General features: G+C 42.0%; 1 pseudogene; it reads left to right on the top strand.

The window, feature by feature from the left end:
- The first annotated feature begins 8,426 nt into the window (after positions 1-8,426).
- Positions 8,427-24,711, top strand: part of LOC139532268 (fidgetin-like) — a 37,887-nt pseudogene continuing 21,602 nt past the window's right edge.

The following is a 24,711-nucleotide window of genomic DNA, read 5'->3' as shown; positions in this document are numbered from 1 at the left end:
AACCCACAATAATCTCCCATAAGTGGCCTGTGGTCTCGTATTAGCAGTCATTTGTCAGACGACGCGGGCCAATGTTACGGGTTCAAACTGAAATTGGAAATGCCTCAGTGCACCCCAACAGCCCAGCTTTGCTTCTCTCTTTACTCTCTGTAACCCAGGCCAAGATACCATTATCTTCAAGGTATTCTAGAAGAAATGGCTTCTGAATCTTTTGGTCATTTCAACTGTTTTGGTGAGCTCTTTGTTATCTCTCCAAGGTTCTTTTATTAATGGTCAGGCTCTGAGAGGAATTTTTTTAGCGAGCACAGATGCAATTCACAAGTCATTTTGCAGAGAGATTGGAGAATTAAATCCAGTGTGGTTTTTGAATGTAGTCTCTGGTATCCAATAGCACCATGAAGTGCAAAGGTGTAGCATAGACTGCATACAGTATGTACCTTGGGTACTTTTCTACAGACAGCTTCATGACAGCATGCTAATCATTATGAGAATCAGAAAAATCAGAAACAAATGTAAATAGAATCAACTGGAACACCCTCCACTCATACAAGGAACATATACGTTTCTGGTGGAATGTATTATCACTGATTATCACTATAGCAACATTATTTTTCTTTATTTAATCACATTGTATCTACTCCTATTGTCGGAACACCATTGTTGTTGTGGATGTGTCTGTATACACATGGTACGGTGTGGACACAGTAGTAGGATACTATCTGAAAACCAGGTACCTTCCCGCTGTGGACCTGCAGCACTGTTGAACAGCGGCCTTCATTGGGCCTCAGCTATCAGATTGAGTCCATCCAAGTGGAGCGCTATTGAATCAGGAGAGTAAACCTCAGGGACATGGTCTAGCACACCCAGCTACACACACACACACACACACACACACACACACACACACACACACACACACACACACACACACACACACACACACACACACACACACACACACGCGCACGCTGAACATACACAGCCTCCTGCTAATTGTGTAGACACATTGGTGACCATGAGATGTTGTGGAGTGCTGCTGTCTGTGCTGCACCAAGCAGAGTAAATATAATACTGTGCTCTCTGTGACCTGTAACCCCCTCACTGTAACAACAGGAGGTACACATTCCCATACTGTATGAGGTAGACCTGCAGTGCACCTGTAATAACCCATCACTGAAATACCATATCTCTGAGGACCAAGATGCACAATCCCATAATGTACTCAAACGTTACCTAAAAAAAAGGTTGAAAGTACATATACATTTGAGGCAAGTCAGGATTTTCCCCTAATTGAAAGATTTGAGTGTGATACTATCAGGACAATCATTCACTCACACATTGTTTTATCCCTTGAGATTTTTACTCATTACCAGACAGAGAATATACAAGATGCCTACTGTTTCAAAGGAGTGCACCACGTCTGCTAAATGGCATGTATTACTGTTATTATCATATGAAAAGGCCAGAGCAGGACTGCACCATGTGAAAAGGCCTAGGTAGGAGACAGAGAGCCATAGTGGTCAACGACGCCAGCACTCTCCCACTCTCAATTAAGGGAGAACTCAAGAATAGACCTTTCAAGTAGTTAATTAGATGAAGCCAGGCGTTCATTCAGCGGAAGACTACGCCACAAACAATGAGGTGGTTACCAGTCATGGTACAAAATACGGCGTATCACCATGGAGATGTGAGTTGGCTTCGATATCCCAACGTAAAAGAGTCGTCAGGTTGAAATGCAGATAGGATGTCATTATAATTTTTGGGGGGCCTAATGATGGTCATTATGTGCTAGCACTGATTGAATTCCATTTGTTAGTTCCACATTTGAGCCGAGTTGGAATAATTACCATTTAAGTGTCTCCATTTAAATTTATGTAAAATTGTTCATGGCCCAGACGTCTCTGGCTTTTTTGAGACTAACACGTTATTCTTTGATTGAGAACTGTTAAGAGGATGTTCTTTAGTTGTGGTTCTGATATAGAATGAAGGAAGAATGTGAAATGGACAGGTGATTTTATGTTGATTTAATTTGACTACATTTCAATTATTGCATAGTGTTAAATCAAATATCATATGAATTAATGTAATTTAATCATTAAAGCATACCACATGGAAAACATTCAACTATTTAACGGTCTACAATGGACAGTGCATTCGGAAAGTATTCAGACCACCTGACTTTTTCCACATTTTGTTACGTTACAGCCTTATTCAAAAATATATATTTTTTAAATTCCCTCATCAATCTACACATAATACCCTATAATGACCAAGCAAAAACAGGTTTTTAGAATTTTTTTGCAAATGTATATATCTTTTTTTACAGAAATATCACATTCACATAAGTATTCAGACATTTTACTCAGTACTTTGTTGAAGCCACTTTGGCAGCAATTACAGCCTCTAGTCTTTTTGGGAATGACGCTACAAGCTTGGCACACCTCTATTTGGGGGAGTTGAAAAACATCCCAACAGCATGATGCTGCCACCACCATGATGCTGCCACCACCATGCTTCACCGTAGGGATGGTGCCAGGTTTCAATCTTGGTTTCATCAGACCAGAGAATCTTGTTTCTCATGGTCTGAGAGTCCTTTAGATGCCATTTGGTAAACAAAAAACAGACTGTCGTGTATTTTACTGAGGAGTGGCTTCCGTCTGGCCACTCCACCATAAAGGCCTGATTGGTGGAGTGCTGCAGAGATGGTTGTTCTTCTGGAAGGTTCTCCCATCTCCACAGAGGAACTCTGGAGCTTATGTAAATAAGGTATTTCTGTATATACATTTGATTTTTTTGGCAGAATTGTGCACAATTTGTTGCTGTGTGTAGATTGATGAGGAAAAAAAGTAATTGAATCCATTTTAGAATAAGGCTGGAAGGTAACAAAATGTGGAAAAAGGGAAGCGGTCTGGATACTTTCCTAATGCATTGTATTGACTACCCTATGAATGCTTAACAATTCTGACCTTATCATGTATGGATTAGACAGCAATATAATTGGCAAACACTTCTCAATGTGATCATCTTTCCACTATGCTCTGAGTGATCCACTGTGCTGTATTGATATCATGCGCTTTATTATAAATAATCCAATCAAGAGCAGTTGATACAATGACACTTATTAGCTACCACCTGAAATCTGACTGACACGACATGTCTGCATGTTTATGGAAAGGACATGTTTTGTCTGTCTGGTTTCGCAGGCCTAAAGCATGTTTCTATTGAGCAGCAACAACAAACAGCAGCATGTCTGGTGTCCTTGCCCACTGCAGTGGGAGTCCTCTCATGAGCCTGTCCACCTGAGTGGATGTAAGTGTGTGTTTGTGTAGCAGGCAGCGTTAACGCGCACGCGCACGCGCACACGCACACGCACACGCACACGCACACGCACACGCACACACACACACACACACACACACACACACACACACACACACACACACACACACACACACACACACACACACACACACACACACACTCCCCTAATACAGCCATTCCCTTGCACATTTACACAACAGCAGCAGCGGGCGGCCAGCCTACCAATGCACTCGGTGAGGGGATTTGGCCAGCACCTAATCAATCAATGACAGATTACCTCGAAAGCCACTTCCACAGCCATTAAGGCAGGACAAATGCAGAAATGCAACTGAACAACTTGGAGTTTTAAGCCAACAGTGGGACTTCCTGGTTATTTGTCAAAGTCACTGCTGCTGAGCTGCATGACTGGGTGCACAGAGCGAGTGTGTGGGGCGACTCACGTAGCAGACAGAGGCAAACCAGCCAGGCGGGAGAGAGTGTGTGTGTGTGTGTGTGTGTGTGTGTGTGTGTGTGTGTGTGTGTGTGTGTGTGTGTGTGTGTGTGTGTGTGTGTGTGTGTGTGTGTGTGTGTGTGTGTGTGTGTGTGTGTGTGTGTGTGTGTGTGTGTGTGTGTGTGTGTGTGTGTGTGCCTGAATGTGTGCCTGAATGTGTGTGTGTGTGCCAGTGTCCCTATGTGTTTGCGCCTCTAGCCGTGACTCAGTGGGCCCAGTGGCGTTTACAGTAAATCACATTGCCTTTATTGCCAGATTTAGTAGCTTATTGTCAATAGGCTCTGTTCAATCTAAGCTCCGACCCATCAGGGTCTTAGTCTCAGTCCATAAAGGACAGCAGACCACACACCAGCAGAGACACACAGGCCTTTCAGCCTGCCTTCTCAGTCTATTGCCTTCCTGATTCTCTGAACACTAGGCATTATGGAACAGTGACTGGGTTGCATTGTAAATACTCTCATTTTTCTCCCTTAGGCTTTCATTGCTTTTGAGGGTGTTATATTTATATCAGTGTTCTCTATTCACTGGGGGTTTCTATGCAATGTAGCTCTACTTGATAAGAGACACCAACACAATCTTATTTCACATAGGTACTATTACCAAGGGAACGTATTGTGTTGCATATGTATTCTAGGGAATTTAGAAAGGAGAGATTTGTATGTTAGATTTCAGCTTCATTCAAATTGTACTTGACGTCTTTGTCTGTTCATAAATATGGCAGGTTAAATGTTTGCATAATGATTTATAAGCGAGGAGTACAATTATATCTGTGATTTGAGGATTATAGACATCAAGGAAGGAAAATAGATTTGTATTCTTAATGTATGTAAAAACACATTCTCTCAATTTAAATGTTTGATCTGTGTGACAGTTGATAGAACTACTTTACCTTTATACAAAGCTTCTTGTTTTGTTTTTAAGGACGAGATGCATCTCAAATTAAGCTTTTTAAGATGTTTTTGGATCCGGCACTTCAGTGGCCTACTAAATAATGCATAATCCAATCATAATGTGACACCAGACAATGTTTTTCTTTTCATTTTCATGATGACTGGAAAAAAAAACACATGTATTTCTCCTGTAATTGCTGTAAAGCAAAAGTACAGCTTGTGGTCTTGAAGTGATGAAGGGTGACATCAAAGTCCTCGGGCGGAGGGGCTGTAGTCCAGACAGTCACGTGACTAGGAACCCCTTCTCTAACCCCTGTGAGTGTGTGGAAGGAAAAACGGTGTCAACGTCGAGGGTGTGTATGTGTGCGTGCGTCACCACATGTCACATGCATGTGTGTGTCTACAGTGTGTGTGTGTGTGTGTGTGTGTGTGTGTGTGTGTGTGTGTGTGTGTGTGTGTGTGTGTGGTAGGACGGAAACGAGGAGGGTGGAGTGAATGTCTACTGTGGGTTTAGCATCACCGTACACCCCCTCCTATTCAATTAAGAGCTAAAGCTCATTAGTGGTAGTACCACATCATTACCTCTGAAATGGTTAATGACTTCAAATCCATTTAGATTAATGTAGTAGTTAAATCACGGCTAGGCCTGCTCAAATTCAACAAGGCCATGCTTACACATACAGTATACACACACGCTCGCCCGCACACACGCGCGCACGCACGCTCGCGCACACACACACAGTCTATCTAGCCTATCCGTTACTCTTAGCGAATAATATTGGTGGTGGCGGACTGAGCTCTCTTGCAAATTCACTTTCAAATTGGACTTGTGGTTAATTTGAAAACTAAATCCGAATGATAGATGACTTTGAGGGATTCGTACACGAGGTGGTATTTTACAGATTAGTGTCAAATATTTCATGCTACCGTTGAATATTCAGTATCACCTGAATTGCTGTCTTTACTGCAATTTGCAAATTAGATGCAAATATTCTGCCTACCACAGGAGGGTAATTTATGTGTGGAGCCTACACAGTACTATCTACATCAAGTCTGAAATAATCTAGGTACTCCACCATTTCCTACAAAAAATTATAATGTGGTAGATCCAACAGAAAGGGACAAAAATATTACAGAAATAGAGAGGAACCAACAGAATTCTGAAGAAATTCGGAGTGTATGTGAAGTGTGGATATTATACGGGAAGAAAAGGAGACGTCAAAGAAGTCAAATAATTCCATGTGTCCTGCCTGCTGACACAAGGACAAAAGGCCGGACACGAGGTGTGTGTATCCTTGCGTGCGTGTTTGCATGTGTGTGCGTGTGTGTATACTGCATGTGCATGCATGTGTTTGTGTATATTTGTGTGTACGCATGTGTGTTTGTATATGTGTGCATTTGTGTGGGTGTGAGTGTGTGTTTACACACCCATGGCACCATCAAGAATAACAGCGTGGCTGTATCTCAGAATGACCTCCAAGCCAGTCAGCAGCTGTGTGGACCTCACAGCCACGTAGGTACACCATCACAGTGGCTGGCACACACAAGGGCGAGCCAAAACCCCCTCCATTCTCAGCCCCCAAACCCTCCTACTGATTCAACCCTCTGTCTCTGTTGCGTCACTTTCTATCACCACAGCAGTACCACTCCTAATAGTGTGACTCACATTCAGCTGTGGCCTCCTATCAGCCGCAGTCCATTTTAGAGTCCAGATTTCAACATAATGGGGAGGGATAAAATTCTCTTAATCTGTCAAATACTTTTTTTGCAACAAAATAAAGGTGAGATTTACTCAACATGTGAACAAAACATGCAAATACGGTGAGTGCACAAAACATTAGGAACATCCTTCTGCCCTCAGAACAGACTCAATTTGTCGGGGCATGGACTCTACAAGGTGTCGAAAGCGTTCCACAGGGATGCTGGTCCATGTTGACTCCAATGCTTCCCACAGTTGTGTCAAGTTGGTTGGATGTCCTTTGGGTGATGGACCATTCTTGAAACACACGTGAAACTGTTGAGCTTGAAAAATTCAGCAGTGTTGCAGTTCTTGTCACACTCAAACCTGTGTGCCTGGCACCTACTACCATACCCCATTCAAAGGCACTTAAATATTTTGACTTGCCCATTCAACCTCTGAATGGCACACATACACACTCAATTGTCTCAAGGCTTAAAGATAATGTTTTACCTGTTTCCTCCCCTTCAGCTACACTGATTCAAGTGGATTTAACAGGTGACATCAATAAGGGATCATAGCTTTCAATTGGATTCACCTGGTCAGTCTATGTCATGGAAAGAGCAGGTGTTCCTAATGTTTTGTACACTCAGTGTAAATATCTGCTTGTCTGCTTGTCTGTCGGTCTGTTGGTCTATCTGTCTGCTTGTCTGTCGGTCTGTTGGTCTATCTGTCTGCTTGTCTGTCTGCTTGTCTGTCTGTTGGTCTGTCTGTCTATCTGTCTGTCTGATGGTCTGTCTCACTGTCTGGAGGTATACCTGGGGACCACAAGGTGGTAGACCTACATTGGAACCTGTTTTGGGAGGTGTGATGGGAACTGGAGCACTGGGATTTGGAATAGCTCCATGCTGAACTGATGATGTCCAAACCAGAGGTCCCGTAAAAGGCCAGTGAAACCCTACCTATAGAGCCAGCCCTAGCCAGTCAGTCAGCCAGCCAGGCCATGTGTGATCAGGGGTTAAATTGAAAGGGAACAGAGTGGAACAGATGGGAGCATACAGTGAGATTTGAAGTGATTCTCTGTTCAAAATGGTCATCGAAATAGCCATCCCTTTTGGGGACAGTTTTATAGCACTTTAAAAAAGAATTCCCAATTGAACCTCTTTGTGTGTCTAGGTGTGTGTGCGCGCGCACACTCACACATGCGCGCCTGTGTACGTTTGCGTGCGTTGTGCACGTGCGCGCAGGTAAGTGTAGACAATCTCAGATATCTCACTATTTTTTAAATTAACTTATTCTCTTTATTTCAACTGTATATAAATCTAATTCCTGGCTCTCATTACCAGGACTTTGATTGTGTAAATAAATAAAAGATATCATCCATGACGATTGGGATATTTCAATTGAGCCTTTATTTGACACACTGAACTTCATCTGACAGTTGTTCCATCTTTGATGTCTTGTTTAAATGTGATCTCCCTACTGATGCTCTGATAGTGTGTTAACTGGGACAGTTCAGGTCTAATTAGGACTCAGATAGATAATTCGACATTGGTGCTATAATTATCATTGGGAAATACAGAACTAGGACTAGTGGAATGAGTGCGTGTGTCTGTGTGTGCGCGCGTGTGTCACACAGCAATCACACAATAGGCTACATTCCCAGATTGTTCTCTAAATATGGGACAATGGTTATTGATTTCTTATTTGCAATTGTTTAAAAAAATGATCAGTTCGCAATTACAAATAATCCATAGATTAAAAGTATCTGTTTAGACAGATCCAATCTCATAGCCTACAATAGTCTGCTGTAGCTTTTACTTGAACACAATCACGAGCTTCTGCTTATTTCCCAATACAATGTTGCCTCGATGTCTGTTGGTATAACAAGATAAAAACCTTGCATAATTACCCCTTTACGCGGGACTTTGAATTTCTGGTCTTTACAGCTAGACGCATGCGCATTGTGAGGCATATTGGTCAGTCTCCGAAGCAGCTGTTTTAGGGTTTGAAATTCCAACATGGCAGTGGCTGTGGTCATTGTTGCCTGCGCTAACTTGGAATGGTTTTAAATCCCACGCAGCCTCGCTTAACCCACCGCAAGTCATTCATCAGCAAGCTCTACCGTGGATCGATGTTGCTCTAACCCCAGAGGTCGACCTGTCGCACATACAGGTAAGCCTTTCCAGAACTGGATTCGAGATGTCCGCAATTAAAGTAGCCGATATTAGGCGAGTCTTGCCTTAGCAGGGAACCCAAGCGCTTTATCCGTAAAGACACCACCACCCTCCGAGACGCAATGAATCATAAGGGATTTAAGCATTCACTGTTAAAAACAAGTTGTATTGCTTTTGTAATGCATTTATCAACGAGTTTGTTCGTTTTAGGATCGTAAAGTAGCGCATTTGCGTTTTGGATTAGTGTCACTTAAAACCGCATGGGTATGTTGTGTTCTTATGTAGGCTATCCAATTGCTATTGCTCGGTTCGAATGACAGTGCTTGTGTGTGGGGGGGTGCTGGACCGATATTTGAATAGTTTTAAAAGTAGCCAACTTTTATACATGCATACGGTGATTACAACAAGTATCCTTAGGCATCATATCTTTCGCATCAGCGGATGCAATGTCACAGTCCTTGTGACACACCATCTATTGTTAAAGCACGAGAGTAGCCTATGCTAGAGCTGGTGTATTTTATTAGGCGAGAGCGGTATCACCACATGTAACTTTCTCGATAACATAATACAGCAATCAATGCGGAAATGATCTGGTGTGAACCAAGTGACTGCACCATCATATGTTTTGCTCCCGCCTCTACAGCGCTATCCAACTGCGTTTTGCCGACAGGGTCCACTTTCCTTGTACTAGTATGCGTGTAGGTTAGATGGGTCTTTAGTAGCCCTGACTAGAACGACTCCCGTTAAACTGAAATGTGCGAGTGGAGAGTAGTGCTTCTTATGTAAAACAACCTTTGGAATTCCTCCTCGTCCAAATTCCAATTCCAATGCTCTCCCCTCTTCTTCCCCGTTATTCGCAGCAAGAAATGATCAGTAGCAGCAGCGTCTATGGTAGGTTATTTTTTTCCCAATCTTTCATTTGATTAACTTGTTTTTTTAGTTTTTTTAATTGTGGTTGTTTTGACCGTGCTTGTTTCCAAGCATGCGTTTTGTGTCCGTTTCTTTAAAAGAATGACAGGAAATATGACTGATGTATGTATGATGAGATATGTTGCATGCGTGCACATTGTTTTGTGAGAGTTTAGCAATGAAGGCCTACATGTTGATTTTCCCATGCTATCATCCTCAGGCTTGTGTCCAAATTAAGACATTTTTTTTTTTTTATCATACTCTGTCTAGGCCGAATTGTTGCCACTCTCGGAAAACAAATGATTACTATAGTATACATAATGTAATATTTCTCGCATCAGATGGTCGCCGTGAATGCAAACGGACCCTTGGCGTTTGTCTGTGCTGGCTTTGAATGCACATCATTATGATGCCGATATGTTTTCGGGAATTGCTGCACCCAGAACCCCTTTCACGCGCTGAGCTTGGGCAATAGTAGGCTAACAGGAATGTGTCCCGGGTCCACTTGTTATGTAGGCTATATTCAGAATATATTAGTCTGCGTAAATTATGACGAATATACCGGTAAACGTGTTATACTAATCTTCAAACTTTGTTATTACGGATATACTACTAGTAAATGAGTATAATCAAAATATTAGGAGAATAGACTGCAAGGTTGACTTTTGTTAGTCTCGGGTGTGGCAAACAAACTGTAATGTAATCAAAATATATCAGTAATATATCAGTAATTTGTTTTAATATAATGTTTATCTTATACCAGAAGCCTACCCTACAAATCAGAATTGTAGATAGTAATTGATTATTAACCTCATCAGAAATGGCAAACAGCTGTAATTAAGCAGCTATTAATAGCACATTAAGAGGCCATCTTTGTCACCATTAGCCTTTTATCAACATTGAACACTGAAATATATAGCCTAGTTAGGCTATTAGACACATATTTAAAATTGATAAAAGAATATTGAGATATTTTGCATCAAAACCAAAATATCCTGAATGAGCATGACAATAATTCGACTTCATCCTGAATATGTGAACATAGATTTAGGCCTATCCCATTTCTGGACTGGCTTTGTGGCGTTGATCCGTATGCATCTTACAAAGTATTATGTAAGGTGTGCAATTCAAAAGGGACAAGAATGAACTTTTACGAAGTCACAAAAAAAGAGTGTTTGTTCTTTAGGTAATGTAGTGTAGCATTCATCGCAAGGTAGGCCAGATAGAATGTTATGCACCAAGTCTAATTTGTATTTCTCTGTATGTTCAAGTTAAGCTACCTAGAAATAACAAATAGGACTCAGCCTACTTTCTTCAACATCAACATTTTGTTCATTTGTCATGTTAATTTTGCCACTATGTTTTCACTTGTTGTTTTATACGTTTAGTATAGAGATGAATGTTAATATTAGCCTCTCTCTCTCTCTCTCTCTCTCTCTCTCTCTCTCTCGCTCTCTCTTAGAAACGCATCACAGCTCGGGGTGTAGTTAGTCACATATGTTGGTTGACTGTCCTTTTCCACCTCCTTACTTTACTAATTCATTCATTTCATGTAAATCCACTGTATATTTGCTGAATGATAGAATAGATTTGTTTTCATTAGATTAGCCCACATAATGCAGCTTGTTATAGTGTAGGCCAACGCAGCCAAGAACTTCTCTGGAATAAAGATGAAGAGTGTTTCAGATCAAGATCTTCCGTTGCATTGCAAAAATGTCCCCTTGCTGTAACGCTGTTGCTTGATTCGTTCTGAAATGTATTTTGCTTGGTATATACAGCACATCTGTATTCTGTTTTAGATTCTATTACGCACATCGTGGAGCCTGTTTGCAAATCCAAATATCTCAGTTTGGGCCCCTACAGATGAGTGGTCTCTTGTTGCATAAGTCAAGGCAAAAGCCTGTGTGAACATTTAACACAATTTATTCATTTTTTAAATATCAGCCCAACTATCTGTACTGATATTTACTGGATTTAATTTGGTTATTTCCTAAATAAAGAAGTTGACATTCTACGCTGTTTAGTGTGGTGATGGATAGTTGGTATGCACTGAGCAGTCCCCTAACCGTGTGTTTCTACCCGGTGGTTCTCCTGATAAATTGATAGAGTGAGGGAAGTTGTGGAGGCTACAGGCACAGAGAGTGACTTATACCCCGTGTCATTTATACTGGCTGTTGCTGATGTAATGAGAGTCGTGTGTGTGTGTGTGTGTGTGTGGGACGGGGGTTGGAGTGTGTGTAGGTGTGTTGTGTGTGTGTGGGACGGGGGGTGGAGTGTGTGTAGGTGTGTTGTGTGTGTGTGTGTGTGGGACGGGGGGTGGAGTGTGTGTAGGTGTGTTGTGTGTGTGTGGGACGGGGGGTGGAGTGTGTGTAGGTGTGTTGTGTGTGCATTCACTTTCACATAGTATTATAATGTTGTACTAAAGATCTAAACACTAAAGTTCACTATCCACTACATATCCAAACTACATTAGAAACTGAAATTGACAGCACAAATGATTCCCCTCATTGTGTACGTAATGCCTCATTTTATGTCTTTGTCAGAAGCGTCGTAATAGTTGCTCAAAGAGATAATGAAGGGGATAGTAGAGATATTAGAGAGGGTTAAAGAAAACGGTCTTCGCAAACAGAGACACTAATATACAACAGTCTCCTCTCGATTACTTTGTTTATCTAGCGAGTGATTTTCTCTCTGACTCAGAGTGAATACAGAGAGCGGTTTGGCGTTAAGGCTAGCTGGACTATTCCCTGTGGGACTAAAGACAGGAATTAGCCTGACAGTTTCAAAACGTCTGTAATGTTTACCATTAAAGAAGCCCTCTCTCTTATTAACGTTCCAAAATGACTCCCTTGCATATACTGCACCCTGGGGAATTACTGCTGTGGAAGATGTATGTAGATGGATTCCTTGTAATGTTAAAGAAAGAGACACTTGTCAGACGCTCTCTCTCTCGCAAATATCAGTGGACTTCTCTCGTCTGCCGCTCCTAACAAAGGCCGGCTTCAAATGAGATCTAGGCAGGGTTGTCATCTTTTAGCAAATATGTTAAGTGTTGTCTTTTGTGCTCTCCCCGTTTCAGCGAGCGAGGAATGACCCCAAGGGAGCCTGGCTCCTGCAAATCCCCCTCTCTCTCTCTCGCGCGCTCTCGCTCTCTCTCGCTCTCGCTCTCTGTCCCCAAAAACTAGTCCCTGGACTTGTGGCAGCTGGCTATGTTGTCTTTGTGCGTGTCTCTCTGTGTGTGCTGACAACTCTCTCAGTGATCTAAGTTAGAGAGGCACACAGCGCTGGAAACGGGAGGCAGCTGTCTGTTGCTACACTGTCTGTGAGACGAAGGAGCGTTCGTTCTGCTGCTGCAAAGATGAACGGCCGCCAATCCGTAAATCCTTGACATCCAGCCTGCCCCTCCTCGCTCTCCTCCTCCACCCCCTCCTCCTCTTCCTCCTCCTTCATTTCTTTTGGATCAGTCTGTCAGCTCTGGCTGTCTGTTTAGATGTTTTTGTGTGTGTTTGGTGTTCCTCTGACTGACAGTGTATGGGCAAAGGCATTCTTTTGGAAAGTATGATAGTCCCAGAGACAAACGCCTAAATCCTTCCTCTAGCCATTTGAACAGTGATCTGTTTGTTCTTCCCCTCCCTCAGACTGTCATCATGCTGTTATCATTCTGAGTGCTGACAGCCCTGTGTCTTGTGGGGGTTTAGGAGAGAAAGAGGTCTCCTGATGTACAGTATCTGGTTTAGCGCAGTAAAACTTTTACTGTATCTGGGCTAAGAGCAGATATACATTGCCTTCAGAAAGTATTCACACCCCTTTACTTTTTCTACCCCATAATGTCAAGGAGGAATTATGTTTTCTGACATTTTTACAAATTAATAAAAAATGAAAAGCTGAAATGCCTTGAGTCAATAAGTATTCAACCCTTTTGCTATGGCAAGCCTAAATAAGTCCAGGAGTAGAAATGTGCTTAAGAAGTCACATAATAAAACAAGCAGACATTTGATACACACTTTGGATGGTGTATCAATATTAGAGGTTGACCTATTATGATTTTTCAACGCCGATACCGATTATTGGAGGACCAGAAATATATATTTGTAATAATGACAATTACAACAATACTGAATGAACAATGAACACTTATATTTTAACTTAATATAATACATAAATAAAATCCATTTAGTCTCAAATAAATAATAAAACATGTTCAATTTGGTTTAAATAATGCAAAAACACAGTTTTGGAGAAGAAAGTAAAAGTGCAATATGTGCCATGTAAAAAAGCTAACGTTTTAAGTTCCTTGCTCAGAACATGAGAACATATGAAAGCTGGTGGTTCCTTTTAACATGAGTCTTCAATATTCCCAGTTAATACGTTTTAGGTTGTAGTTATTGTAGGAATTATTGGACTATTTCTCTCTATACAATTTGTATTTCATAGACCTTTGACTATTGGATGTTCTAATAGGCACTATAGTATAGCCAGCCTAATCTCGGGAGTTGATAGGCTTGAAGTCATAAACAGCGCTGTTCTTCAAGCATTGCGAAAAGCTGCTGGCAAACGGAGGAAAGTGTGGTTTGAATGAATGCTTACGAGCCTGCTGCTGCCTACCACTGCTCAGTCAGACTGCTCTATCAAATGTCAAATCATAGATTTAATTATAATATAATGAATGCAGAAATACGAGCCTTAGGTCATTAATATGGTCAAATCCGGAAACTATCATTTCGAAAACAAAACTTTTATCTTTTCAGTGAAATACAGAACCGTTCCGTATTTTATCGAATGGGTGGCAACCCTAAGTCTAAATATTGCTGTTACATTGCACAACCTTCAATTTTATGTCATAATTATGTAAAATTCAGGCAAATTAATTACGGTCTTTGTTAGGAAGAAATGGTCTTCACACAGTTTGCAACGAGCCAGGCGACACAAACTGCTGCATATACCCTGACTCTGCTTACACTGAACGCAAGAGAAGTGACACAATTTCAGGCAAGGCATTGATTATATGCAACGCAGGACAAGCTAGTTAAACTAGTAATATCATCAACCATGTGTAGTTAACTAGTGATTATGTTAAGATTGATTGTTTTTATAAGATAACTTTAATGCTAGCTAGCAACTTACCATGGCTCCTTGCTGCCTGCACTCGTGTAACAGGTGGTCAGCCTGCCACGCAGTCTCCTCGTGGATTGCAATAAAATCGGCTATAATCGGCGTCCAAAAATGCTGATTACGATTGTTATGAAAATTTGAAATCGGCCCTAATTAATCGGCCATTCCGATTAATTGGTTGACTTCTAATCAATATACCCAGTCACTACAAAGATACAGCTGTCCTTCCAAACTCAGTTGTCGGAGAGGAAGGAAACTGCTCAGGAATTTCACCATGAGGCCAATGGTGATTTTAAAATAGTTACAGAGTTGAATGGCTGTTATAGGAGAAAACTAAGGATGGATCAACAACATTGTATTTACTCAACAACCCCAACCTAATTGACAGAGTGAAAAGAAGGAAGCGTGTGCAGAATAGAAATATTCCAAAACATGCATCCTGTTTGCAATAAGGCTCTAAAGTAATGCTGCAAAAAAATGTGGCAAAGCAATAATTTTTTTGTGTTAATACAACACATTACTGAGTACACTCTCCATATTTTCAAGCATAGTGGTGGCTGCATCATGTTATGGGTATGCTTGTAATCGTTAAGGACTGTGGAGTTTTTCAGGATAAAAAATAAATGGAATGGAGCTAAGCACAGGCAAAGTTCTAGAGGAAAACCTGGTTGTCTGCTTTCCACCAGACATTGAGAGATGAATTCACCTTTCAGAAGGACAATAACCTAAAACTCAAGGCCAAATCTACACTGGAGTTGCTTACCAAGATAACAGTGGATATTCCTGAGGGCCCAAGTTACAGTTCTGACTTAAATCTACTTGACAATCAATGGCAAGACCTAAAAATGGTTGTCTAGCAATGACCAACAACCAATTTGACAGAGCTTGAATCATTTTGAAAAGAATAATGGGCAAATGCTGCACAATCCAGTTGTGCAAAGCTCTTAGACTTAACTATAAAGATTCACAACTGTAATCTTTGCAGGTGCTTATACAAAGTATTGACTCAGGGGTGTGAATACTTATGTAAATCAGACATTTATTAAATTAAATTTTCAATACATTTGCAAAAAAATGTCTAAACATGTTTTCACTTTGTCATTATGGGGTATTGTGTATAAATGAAAATAAATACATGTAATACATTTTGAATTCAAGCTGTTACACAACAGAATGTGGAATAAGTCAAGAGGTATGAATACTTTCTGAAGGCACAGTACTTTAGGTATCACCATATACCCAGTAATAAGGGGAGGGATGTCTTTTTTGTATGTATGGATGTTTTCATTATGGTGACGATAGTCAGCACTTTTGTATTCATTTAGTATTTTGAGTATGCTATTTTGAGTGGGCCCCATTATTGTAAAATCTATTATAATTATATATTTTTAACGTAAAATACATTCAACATGTTCGCATGGTGGTGGATCCATTACAAGTGTGTTTCAGGGAGTTTTTTTCCTGACGTTGTAATTGTGTATGGTGCAGAAGAAAGACAAGTGTGAGAGTCCAGCTGTGTGTTGAGATTTGTGGTCGTAAATTAGTGGACAAGTAAAGGAATCAGTGTGTGGCCTGTAAGGAGAAGCAGTGTCAGACAACAGTCCACTAGTGACCATCTACCGTTTAAAACACTTTACCCATCATGCAACTATACTCGTCTGTGAACACTGAGACAGACAGCACACATCTCGGGAACATCACACTGTTTCTTCATCCAGAGTTCAGCTGAATTCACCTTGGTGTGAATACAGGAATTAAAATAATATCTTCCCTGTGCATGGCAAGTGCTCAAAGTGTTTGAAGTTCACCTGTTTTTTGATGTAATGCACCATTTTCATAGGTTTAATCAAATCGAAGCTATGGATTTTTTCCCCCTCGCTTTTTTTCACTGCACATTTGGAATTTTAATCAGTAATTTCTCACCCCGCGTGGCTTCTCTCCTGCTCAATCTCTCCATACTACCCATCGCTAAGATTCTCTCTTAGATATTAACACATTCTACCGAGATGATGGGAAAAGTTAAATATGCTAAAGACTTATTAAAGCCAACGTCCCGCTACCGGATATTCGGCTTCGTTAGATCCACAATAGACCACGGCTTATCCTGTACATTGTATTTTCAAATGAGACCTTCTGCAATTCTAATTAAGTTATTGATATGGACATCTGAGTTAAACGGTGCATTGATATGCGAAGCGGCCTCGCGTTCATTTGCCTGATGAGGGAACCAGTTATTAAACGATGACTGCTTTTTTCAGGGCTGCTGGGGGGAGAGAGAAAGACAGCAGCAGAGAGAGAGAGAGAGAGAGAGAGAATTGAGTCATCTCTCATCTCTCTTCTGCCTGTGATCTGATCTTATATCTTACTCTGTGCGTCTCGGCTGGTGTACAGCTTGATTAGGCAGACCATCATTGGAGAATCGCGCAATTTCTCTCTCTCTCTTTCTCTTGTCAGCCACGGTCAAGTAAGTCCCTGTCTGGCATTTTCATTCACCCAGCCCCTCTCTCCGCAGAGCTGTGTGTGTGTGTGTGTGTGTGTGACAGCTTGGCAGGTTGCCAGGGGGTGGCACAAAGGACCTTGAGTGGCTGGGCTGGGTGTGTTGTGTGTGTGTGTGTGTGTGTGTGGCACGGCCAGCACGGCAGCCTGTGGCCTGTCTCCGGGAGGGAATGGTGAGAATCAGACAGCGAGGACGGAGGAGAAAAGTGTTTTGTAAAGTGCCGCGTCCAGCAGAAGCGTGTGCATAATCAGGTTGATCTGCGGGGGACCTGTGGAGAAGGGTGTGTGTCTGTGTGTGGCAATGTGTATGCAAGCATGTTTGTATCTTTGTGGGTGTGCGTGCCTATTTGTGTGTTAGTCTCTATCAGTTCTTGTGTGTTTTGTGTCAGGTGCAGGGTTTGGCTGCAAGGATAATGTAGGATGGTACTGTATGCGCTGGGTAATGAGATGCAGCTCCGAGCTCCTCAACCTAGTTTCATACATTATCCATATAGGCAGATACACGTGTGGTATTGACTTTTGAGTGGGTGTGCATCAGTCGTGGGAGTTGTTTTGCGTCAAAGAGGCAGAATCTTTTTTTTTAAGACAACCGATTCAATTGCTTCCATTATTTTAAACCGGTTTTGTTTGACATGTAGGAGATATATCCTCTTCTACTTTTAACTCGCCACTCGCTTGTTTTAGTCTTATTAGATGGGAAACATGCAAAAATCAGTGTGTGTTCTTCCTGTATGTGTTTCTGTTCTGTTCTTCTGTGTGGCAAAAGAACCTCATCACATTTAGGCAGTGTGTTGAATTGAGAGACTTGGCCAACTTCCACCCTCCACCCGGTCGACACATTAATCCTGTTCCCCACACTCCTCCGGGCCAATGAGAACCCTGGGGGGGCTCAATGACATGATTACTAATGTGTGCTTTGGAAAAAAGACTGCCATTGTGTTCTGCAAAGCTCATAAACCACTGTATGATTTGTCCATTGTTGTCAAATCACTTTGCTTTCGTCAGGAACTAGGCATTTCACTGAAGGCTTAATGCTTTTGAAACCGTCAGCGACGTATTCGAGTTCCTCTTTTGTTACTTTGGCCGGGAAACTGCCAAGAGCACTGCGCTGAATATTGTTGTCAGAAAAGAAAAGGGGGGTTTTGCCAGAAGAGTCCATTGAGCAGACTGAATGGACCATTCATATTTAAGAAGAATTACCCAGACGCCATATTGTTGGCGCAACAAGGCTAAACGCTCTCCAACAAGGGCGACATTGTGGGTATTTTGGCAAGTTGGGAAAGTGTAAAAAGCATGGGTCCTTAAAAAAGTTTTTAAAAAGAACTGCGGTGGGCCGTATGAACGGAATAAAATCATTTTTGCAATATTATGAAAAGGAGTGTGAGTATTTTTAAAGTGGTAGTAGATAGGACTGGTAATTGGCAGGGACCTCACGGTACAATATTATCACCATACTTAGGTGTTGATACAATATGGATTGTGATTCTCACGATTCTATATGTATTGCGATTCGAAGATGGAAAGAAGATGAACAAGCTATAAAGGAAAAAATGTGTTTTAGTTAAGGTACAGCCAACTAGCGCAAAAATAATATTGCAATATTGTCAAAACGACACGACACGAAATATCGTCCAAAATAATATACCGATATCTACAGTAACTATCGTTTTTTCCCCCCCATCACTAACTCGTAACTGTAAATTTATCTTAGGGTCAAACATATTTGTCAATTTAGAGATGGCTATAGGTGATAATTTTATGGTTTATCTTCCAAGCACCACATTAAATAAGTAAGCAAAGGTTGATTTACTGTTTGCTGTTCCAAAATGGGTTTTATTGAAGCTAGTAATACAGCAACATTTCAACTGACCCATATTTGTCCTGTGCCAATGTCAGTTATCCCTCTCTTTTCATGAATTTTACAATGTAACCCAGTTATTTGCTACAGAACACCTTTCCCAAGCATTCTCCTCTGATAATTCTAATAGCAGAATATTTGTAACAACCTTTAGAAGGTACTACCCAGCTAACACATTTTGGTTCCAAGAACGTTGTAGGAAAACCAAAGGAGAACGTTTAGGGAATGTTACGGGAATATTCTGTGCTAGCTCACTACATTACCACACCTGAATTTGTTCTGTAAGCACTAGAATCCCTGCTCCCTTGGAAGGCAATCCAGTCCTGTTTACAGTACGGTATTAGCTCGCTAGGCTATAGGCCTTAGCATAATGTCATCTAGTCGAGGGCCTTTATGTCACCCTGGCCATGCATTCACCCGGGTATTAATCACCACTGTGGATCTGCGTCTTAGAGGATGATCAAATTTATTGTTTGGCTGCCCGGGACTGTAATGGGTGTTTAATTACTCAATAAAAGCGCTTTTATAGATTCCAGTCCTCCCGTGTATCGAGCAAATGGTATTGATCTGGCTCTCCGCTGCAACATGATCGCCTGTGAAGGAGAATTAGAGCTGCCCGCCTGCCTGCCAATGGGCCTGCTCGTTCATTAGTAGCACATTACATACTGAGTTGGTTCAGACATAAGATTGGTAAATCAGGGTCTAGACGAGACAAACAGTTAGCGTCTGTACCTTAAACGTGTAGATTTCCTGATATTACACATTTATCATAAGGTAGTCTGATTTCAGTAGAATCATTATCAATATGGTTATGTGGTGTTCTGTTAGCACAATTAAGGCTCTCTCCGTTGACTTGCTATAGCCTAGCTGAGATAGAGTTAATCTCTGAGATGTCTACTTGCTAAATGGCTTGTTTCTGTAATCTGTATGCCCATTGTGGTCTCCCAGGCACAACTCTCATAACGCCGTATTTCTCCAGCCCTCCCCCTAACGATTACAGGGGTGTGAAATCATCCTAACATGAGGGAAAATGTATGTGTATTAGGAGATTATAGTAGTTGAGTGCTATCTTTAGGTAGGTATTTCATTGTGTGTGCGTGCATGCGCACATGCGTGAAATGACAGTACCAAATATCTGTGTTTTGCGATCTCTTGATTTTTAGGCCACACCTGACTAACTCGATAAATACTACATCTAAATCCTCAATACTGTAATTTGAGGTTCACTGGTGAAATCATTGGAGAGTAAGCTTATAGGTCACCTAAGGCCAATCAATCTTAGTCGCTCTCATATCTTCAAGCATTTCAAAGGAACGTTTCCCCACTTAACAGTGAGACAGAGGAGTCCGTGTGGAGATGTTAGTGAAAAAAGGAGAGGACCGCGCAGGGTGGGGGAGACGGACCTCGACAGACCATAATAGCAGCGCTGTCCAAAATGGACTACAGTGCCTTTGTAGATAAAGGGCGTTTCATGGCGATTCACTTGAACACAGACATGAGTGAAATGTGCTCGGACTGTGGATAATATGAAGTTATTCTCACCTCTCGCAACTATAGTTGAAGTCCTGTGTGCTGCTGGTCAGGCAGGGGTCTTTTGCGGTTGTATTTAATAGATATTAGATTTAGAGCTTAGTGTCCGTGTGCGGCCACATCAGTCATCAACCACACTCCATCACTTGTAAATATACCTGAGATGATCATTACTTCAGTCCCGGGGTCGTTGTTTTCCGCCATTTTCACATTGAGGACCACAACATATCTTTCAGACTGTCAAAGATCCCTAGCCATTTAAATATCATATAGATTGCTATATGGTGAGCAGTCAAATCATTATTTTGATTAAAAGAAAAATTTGGCTCATTTTGACGTTGAATGGGTTATCTACAGTGGGGAGAACAAGTATTTGATACACTGCCGATTTTGCAGGTTTTCCTACTTACAAAGCATGTAGAGGTCTGTAATTTTTATCATAGGTACACTTCAACTGTGAGAGACGGAATCTAAAACAAAAATCCAGAAAATCACATTGTATGATTTTTAAATAATTAATTTGCATTTTATTGCATGACATAAGTATTTGATCACCTACCAACCAGTAAGAATTCCGGCTCTCACAGACCTGTTAGTTTTTCTTTAAGAAGCCCTCCTGTTCTCCACTCATTACCTGTATTAACTGCACCTGTTTGAACTCGTTACCTGTATAAAAGACACCTGTCCACACACAATCAAACAGATTCCAACCTCTCCACAATGGCCAAGACCAGAGAGCTGTGTAAGGACATCAGGGATAAAATTGTAGACCTGCACAAGGCTGGGATGGGCTACAGGACAATAGGCAAGCAGCTTGGTGAGAAGGAAACAACTGTTGGCGCAATTATTAGAAAATGGAAGAAGTTCAAGATGACGGTCAATCACCCTCGGTCTGGGGCTCCATGCAAGATTTCACCTCGTGGGGCATCAATGATCATGAGGAAGGTGAGGGATCAGCCCAGAACTACACGGCAGGACCTGGTCAATGACCTGAAGAGAGCTGGGACCACAGTCTCAAAGAAAACCATTAGTAACACACTACGCCGTCATGGATTAAAATCCTGCAGCGCACGCAAGGTCCCCCTGCTTAAGCCAGTGCATGTCCAGGCCTGTCTGAAGTTTGCCAATGACCATCTGGATGATCCAGAGGAGGAATGGGAGAAGGTCATGTGGTCTGATGAGACAAAAATAGAGCTTTTTGGTCTAACTCCACTCGCCGTGTTTGGAGGAAGAAGAAGTATGAGTACAACCCCAAGAACACCATCCCAACCGTGAAGCATGGAGGTGGAAACATCATTCTTTGGGGATGCTTTTCTGCAAAGGGGACAGGACGACTGCACCGTATTGAGGGGAGGATGGATGGGGCCATGTATCGCGAGATCTTGGCCAACAACCTCCTTCCCTCAGTAAGAGCATTGAAGATGGGTCGTGGCTGGGTCTTCCAGCATGACAACGACACGAAACACACAGCCATGGCAACTAAGGAGTGGCTCCGTAAGAAGCATCTCAAGGTCCTGGAGTGGCCTAGCCAGTCTCCAGACCTGAACCCAATAGAAAATCTTTGGAGGGAGCTGAAAGTCCGTATTGCCCAGCGACAGCCCCGAAACCTGAAGGATCTGGAGAAGATCTGTAGGGAGTAGTGGGCCAAAATCCCTGCTGCAGTGTGTGCAAACCTAGTCAAGAACTACAGGAAACGTATGATCTCTGTAATTGCAAACAAAGGTTTCTGTACCAAATATTAAGTTCTGCTTTTCTGATGTATCAAATACTTATGTCATGCAATAAAATGCAAATTAATTACTTAAAAATCATACAATGTGATTTTCTGGATTTTTGTTTTAGATTCCGTCTCTCACAGTTGAAGTGTACCTATGATAAAAATTACAGACCTCTACATGCTTTGTAAGTAGGAAAACCTGCAAAATCGGCAGTGTATCAAATACTTGTTCTCCCCACTGTACATACTTGTGTGCACTTGCATTCGTCTATGTCTGATTAATGTACATGAGCAATCTGTAAACATAAAGATATGCATATTCCCTCCCCTTTTACCCTCATGTACCCCCCCAGTACCATCTCTCTGGTCAGAGTGAGTGTTGGAGAAGACTATTCATTCCGTGCTGAACCGGTGAACTAAGTAATCTGAATGTGCAAGAGGGACAGGCCTATTGGTTTACAAATCAATTGGCTGCATGTCCATGCCATTAGGTTGACATGTTACGGACGCAGTAAGAAGTGGTCGTAGAGGCAGGCTGTGGTTTGCTCCCCTGGACCTAGTCCAGCTACTAGACTCGCTTATCTCTTTTTCCATTCATTCTCTCTGTCTTTTCTTCGCTCCACCACTGTTTGGCTATTCTCAGTGGATGAGTGCTTCAGGGGATATTGCTTACTGGAAAGTAAGTGTGTGTGTGTGTGTGTGTGTGTGTGTGTGTGTGTGTGTGTGTGTGTGTGTGTGTGTGTGTGTGTGTGTGTGTGTGTGTGTGTGTGTGTGTGTGTGTGTGTGTGTGTGTGTGTGTGTGTGTGTGTGTGTGTGTGTGTGTGTGTGTGTGTGTGTGTGTGTGTGTGTGTGTGTGTGTGTGGAGAGAGAGGAGATATTTTGGCCAATGAACCCTTGTTTAGCTCCATCCTCCAGCTCTGCTTTCTTGGAGTGAGTAAGTGCTCCCCAGGGAGAGAGGGCCGTAGTTTACCCAGGCTTAATACACACACACACACACACACACACACACACACACACACACACACACACACACACACACACACACACACACTGGCTCAGTGATGTGTGGTGCTGTGGGATAGAAAACAAAAGTAATCTTAACAGATTCCCATGTTGGACACGGCCTCATAGCCTCATTTTACTTGGCTGAAGTCAATTTAGGACTATGTTTGAATAGCTAATTTAATACACAGTTCAAAATTGCCCCCGCCCCCATAATAAGGCCCATAGCAAAATGTTATATGTAATTCACTACAGGTACCTGTGTGAGCTAGTCTAGCTGGGCTAGGATGTTGTAATTCACTACAGGTACCTGTGTGAGCTAGTCTAGCTGGGCTAGGATGTTGTAATTCACTACAGGTTGTCATGTACAAATCTTCCCAGCGTGAAATAGTTCCCAATCGTTCTGATTGTGAAGTCATGTTGTAAACATTTTCACTGCGAGGAAAATTGCAAAAAAAAATTGGAAATTGCACGCGCATCTGTGTGGGTGGCTGAGTTCGTGCATATGTTTCTCTCACTCCTCCTCGCCTTGATTTAGCTAGCTAACTAGCATAATTAGCTGTAAACTGGTCGAGATTACTTGTTCTCAGAGATGTGCAGTTTTAATTTGTTTGTATAGCTAACTAACTAACTAACAAACAAATATATGCACTGTCAATCGAAAACGTAGCGCCCAAGTCTTTGCAATCGCAAAAAATCTCTCCTTTCATCAACCCTCAGCACTTTGACATGTGAGTCCGGGTATTTATATGCTGACCTCACGCCTCAACAAGCTTCTGATTGGTCAAAGTCAATACTCCTGGCCACCATTGACTGGCAGATGTGTGAAGCAAACACAGAACAGTTTTTCGAGGTCGAGGCAGGGTGTGAGAGAAACATCCACACGAGCTCAGCCATCCACATACAGAGATGAGCTCAGCCATCCACATAAAGAAATAAGCTCAGCCATCCACAAAAAGAGATGAGCTCAGCCATCCACATAAAGAGATGAGCTCAGCCATCCACATAAAGAGATGAGCTCAGCCATCCACATAAAGAGATGAGCTCAGCCATCCACATAAAGAGATGAGCTCAGTCATCCACATAAAAAGATGAGCTCAGCCATCCACATAAAGAGATGAGCTCAGCCATCCACATAAAGAGATGAGCTCAGCCATCCACATAAAGAGATGAGCTCAGCCATCCACATAAAGAGATGAGCTCAGCCATCCACATAAAGAGATGAGTTCAGCCATCCACATAAAGAGATGCGCTCAGCCATCCACATAAAGAGATGCGCTCAGCCATCCACATAAAGAGATGCGCTCAGCCATCCACATAAAGAGATGAGCTCAGCCATCCACATAAAGAGATGAGCTCAGCCATCCACATAAAGAGATGAGCTCAGCCATCCACATAAAGAGATGCGCTCAGCCATCCACATAAAGAGATGCGCTCAGCCATCCACATAAAGAGATGAGCTCAGCCATCCACATAAAGAGATGAGCTCAGCCATCCACATAAAGAGATGAGCTCAGCCATCCACATAAAG

The sequence above is a fragment of the Salvelinus alpinus genome, chromosome 10 (assembly GCF_045679555.1).
Source record: "Salvelinus alpinus chromosome 10, SLU_Salpinus.1, whole genome shotgun sequence".
Taxonomy (NCBI): Eukaryota; Metazoa; Chordata; class Actinopteri; order Salmoniformes; family Salmonidae; genus Salvelinus; species Salvelinus alpinus.
This window is presented reverse-complemented; position numbering and strand designations above follow the sequence as displayed.